The sequence below is a fragment of the Lycium barbarum genome, chromosome 2, assembly GCF_019175385.1.
Source record: "Lycium barbarum isolate Lr01 chromosome 2, ASM1917538v2, whole genome shotgun sequence".
Classification (NCBI taxonomy): Eukaryota; Viridiplantae; Streptophyta; class Magnoliopsida; order Solanales; family Solanaceae; genus Lycium; species Lycium barbarum.
In genome coordinates this window covers 150117048-150122370 of record NC_083338.1, presented here as the reverse complement: position 1 = coordinate 150122370, position 5323 = coordinate 150117048, and positions in this window count along the sequence as shown.

Here is a 5323-nt window from a genome sequence, read left to right as displayed (position 1 = left end):
GAACATCATCATCATCATCTTCATCATCAGTTACCTCTGCATTATTAGCTATTTCATCGTCATCACTTGATGATGACTCATAATAATTAGGAAAATCTTCATTATCAAGTGCATTCATCCTCCTACACGAAAAGTAACATATTTTAAATACCAACATCATATATATATATATATATATATATATATATATATATATATATATATATATATATATATATATATAATTTAATATCAAGGTGATGAACTTACTGTCGTTCATAAGCACTGTCATGGTGTGGAGAATGATCAACTCCACCGAACTGAGAGGATTGACCAACATCCATATTTGGTACCACTGGCGAGTTTTGAGAATAGTTCCTATAAAGATTTGAAAACTGGTCATTTACCAATTCATACAACAAACACGTGCTATTACACATAATAATATGAAAAATCCATATTTACCAATTTTCATTATAAGCTTGATTAAATTGCTGGCTTAGATTTTCCAGCGACACTTGACCACTCAAAATGTCTCCATAAGAACTAAAGTCCCCATAAGTGTTACCATGAATAGGCTGGACTTGAGGGACTTCTTCTCGAGGTATTTTTTCAACATACATCTCAAGAACATTAATGAATACTAAATCACGATATTCTTCCGGCGATCCCAAATAATCACTCAAAGATTCATTATTGTTGATATTGTGCATGCCATAACGCACTATATCTGCCAGTTATTGAGATTCCAAACTCAGTGGGTGTAGTTTTCATTCTATTGTGCATGTAACTGACTAGTGTTTCATAATTTAAAGTTGTTGAAAATTTAACATGGGCTTTTGGTTTGATACTATAACGAATGGAGTAATTGTCCTCGACGATATCTCCATCCCAAAATAGTGAAACCTTAACAGTTGAAGCATTTTGAGACATTTTTTCTATGAAGTTTGATTTTTTTTTAATGACTTGTAAGACTTAGACTTATGAAGTTGATGAGTTTTTCACTCGTCAAGCCTTCAAGTTAAATAGACCACTCAAAATTGTAATGCGTGGTGTGTTGTCAAATCAACACTTAGATTGCGCATTAAAATGGTGCGCAATACAAGTCGTGTTAAAACGGTCAAATAATGCAGCAATGTATTGTCAAATCAAGGCTTTATGTGTCATAGATTCCTGAAATTGTCATGCGTGGTGTTACATTGCGCATTAAAATGGTGCGCAATACAAGTCGTGTTAAAATGGTCAAATAATGTAGCAACGTATTGTCAAATCAAGGCTTTATGTGTCATAGATTCCTGAAATTGTCATGCGTGGTGTGTTGTCAAACCCATACTTACAATGCACATTAAAATGATGCGCAATACAAGTCGTGTTAAAACGGTCAAACAATGCAGCAACATATTATCAAATCAAGGCTTTATGTGTCATAGATTCCTGAATTGTCATGCGTGGTGTTACATTCCGCATTAAAATGGTGTGCAATACAAGTCGTGTTAAAACGGTCAAATAATGCATTGTCAAATCAAGGTGTTGGGGGAGGGAGGCCTTTTCACGCACGAAATTAGTACGTGAAAGGATAAAAGCCTTTCGCGCACAGTTTCTGTGCGTGAAAGGTTAATTTTCCTGACACTTTAAGATGTTAGGCCTCCTGAATTCGTGCGTGAAAGGCCCAGGTTGCATTTTTGCAAGTTGGTCCTTTCACGCACGAAGTTCGTGCGTGAAAGGCCCAAACTGCATTTTTGCAGTTTGGTCCTTTCATGCGCGAAATTCGTGCGTGAAACCTATTAATGTGTTTTTTTTTGTACTAGTTTGGTTTAACTTTTTTTTTTTGTGCTAGAAAAGTCGCGGACTCCTTGTTTAACTCTTGCAATGGGTGCTTTTGATATGACACAATTCGAGCCATTAGTATTTTCAAAATAATGGAATCATTTTATAATGTCTGGTTAGATTAAAAAAAATCAAAGAAAATGCTTTTCCATTGAAATTAAGTGACAGAAATGACTACGACCTTCACTGACTGATGATTTTTTTTTCTTTTGCAAATATAACAAAAATTACTCCACATCCTTATTTCAAGTCTCAACGAATTTTTTAGACGTTATAATCGTCAATTTTTAATCCTAAAAAATATCATTGAAAACCGTACCATCACAGTACTCTACGTTTCACAGTGTGTATATTTACATTTATTTACACTATATAGAAGCACGAGTGGGATCATTTTTCGTCGTCAGTAATAAAAAATTGAGGGCCCCAAAAAAATTGTGGGCCCCATATATATTATTATTTTAAACAACAACTAATAATTAAAAAAACAATACCCCATATATATTAAACAATAACTAATATTAAAAAAAGAAATTGGGCCCCATATTAAACACCAACCAGTAATTAAAAAAAAAGTGGATCTCATATTAACAAAACCAAGCAATATTAAAAAAAAAAAGTGAATCCCATATTAAAAAAATAAACAATGTTAAAAAATTAAGTGCTTAGAAAATCAAACAATTAAATCAATAATGATGGATTTATTGCCACATGCGTATCAACCTATTAGTGGGAGCAAATGAAATTATTATACAGGATACAACAACATACTTAAAATACTTATATATTAAAATAAGGTAGAATTTAATTACTTTTTCATTTTTTCCTTACTCTAATAAATGTGAAAATAGATTAATGTCATAAAAGAAAAAATAATATTAAATGGAGATCAAATAATTAATAAGGTAAATTAGTGAAATTATAATTCTAATTGACGTTTCATTAAAAAACCGTGTATCGTCCGTTTCAAAAATAAAAAATTGTGGGCCCCAAAAAAATTGTGAGCCCCATATATATTAAACAACAATTAATATTAAAAAAAAAATTGGACCCCATATTAAACACCAAATAGTAATTAAAAAAAAAGTGGAATCCACCACATCCAAACTCACGAGAAAAAAAAAAGTGGATCCCATATTAACAAAATCAAGCAATATTAAAAAAAAAAAAAAAAGTGAATCCCATATTAAAAAAACAAACAATGTTAAAAAGAAAAAAGTGCTTAGAAAATCAAACAATTAAATCAATAATGATTGATTCATTGCCACATGCATATTAACCCATTAGAGGGAGCAAATGAAATTATTATACAACAACATATTTAAAATACAAAAGTGCTTAGAAAATCAAACAATTAAATCAATAATGATAGATTTATTGCCACATGCGTATCAATCCATTAGTAGGAGCAAATGAAATTATTGTACAACAACATACTTAAAATACTTATATATTAAAATAAGATAGAATTTAATTACTTTTTCATTTTTTCCTTACTCTAATAAATATGAAAAGAGATTAATGTCATAAAAGAAAAAATAATATTAAATGAAGATCAAATAATTAATAAGGTAAATTAATAAAATTATAATTCTAATTGACGTTTCCTTAAAAAAATCGGGTAAAAAACAACATGACAAGTAAAATGAGTTAAACAAAAAAGGCCACAAAAAAAAGTGGACCCCATACTAACAAAATCAAGCAATATTAAAAAAAAAAAAAGTGAATCCCATATTAAGAAAAAAAACAATGTAAAAAAAAAAGTGCCTAGAAAATCAAACAATTAAATCAATAATGATGGATTCATTGCCACATGCGTATCAACCCATTAGTGGGAGCAAATGAAATTATTGTACAACAACACACTTAAAATACTTATATATTAAAATAAGATAGATTTTAATTACTTTTTCATTTTTTCCTTACTCTAATAAATGTGAAAAGAGATTAATGTCATAAAAGAAAAATAAATATTACATGGAGATCAAATAATTAATAAGGTAAATTAGTGAAAATATAATTCTAATTGACGTTTCCTTAAAAAATCGTGTAAAAAATAACGTGACAAGTAAAATGAGTTAAACAAAAAATATTTAATAAAAATTAAAAAATAGAAGTTCTTCATGACCCCATATTAAACACCAACAAGTATTAAAAAAAAAACAACAAAGAGCAAAAAAAAGTGGAACCCACCACATCCAAACTCACATGAAAAAAAAAAGTAGACCCCATACTAAAAAAATCAAGCAATATTAAAAAAAAAAGTGAAACCCATATTAAAAAGAACAAATAATGTTAAAAAAAAGTGCTTAGAAAATCAAACAATTAAATCAATAATGATGGATTCATTGCCACATGCGTATCAACCCATTAGTGGGAGCAAATGAAATTATTGTACAACAACATATTTAAAATACTTATATATTAAAATAAAATAGAATTTAATTATTTTTTCATTTTTTCCTTACTCTAATAAATTTGAAAAGAGATTAATGTCATAAAAGAAAAAATAATATTAAATGGAGATCAAATAATTAATAAGATAAATTAGTGAAATTATAATTCTAATTGACGTTTCCTTAAAAAATTGTGTGAAAAATAACATGACAAGTAAAATGAGTTAAACAAAAATATTTACAATTTCTATTTTGTTTCATTTTAAACATGTAAAATTAATATAATAATTTGAATTAGAATTATCCAAATCAAAATTTGATAAAAAAATTATATGTATTACTTTACTATTACTACTATATAGAAGAGTCGGTTTATAGAGGCAAGATCGTCGTCCGTGTTCGGTCCTACTTTTTTATTTAACGGCAAAAAAATCCTTTGTGGTCCCACTCACTTTTTTATTTAAGGACAAAAAAATGACTTTTTATACTTTATATTACCAACTCTTCTAAAAAGTAGATAGAAATACTTTATTATATTTCTATTTCTATTTTTCTACTATATAGAAGCATCGATTTACCCATGCTTCGTCGTCAGTCACTCTTAAAAAAAAAAGGGAGGGTGGACCCCACCCTCTCCGAACTCATTAAAAAAAGTGGACCCCATATTTAAAAAAAAAAGGCAACGTCAAAAAAAAAAAAAAAAAAAAAGGAACGTGCACCCCATATATTAAAAAATCAAATAATATTCATGTAATTTCCAAAACAACAACAACAACCCAGTGAATTCCCACATCGTAGGGTCTGGGGAGGGTCGAGTGTACGCAGACCTGACTCCTACCAAGGTAGGACGGCTGTTTCCGAATCATGTAATTCCCAAAGTATCTTCAAAATATTTAATTGCTGTATTTGCTATTCCGCCATGTCATTTATTTGTTATGTTTACTAAACTAAATATACTTAAAATATAATTTAATTACTTTTTTATTTTTATTTTTACTCTAATAAATGTGAAAAGAGATTAGTATCAAATGAGTAATTCTAATTCACATTTCCTTAAAAACCATGCAAAAGACAACATGACAAGTAAAATAAGCTAAACCGAGAATATTTACCAGAAATTA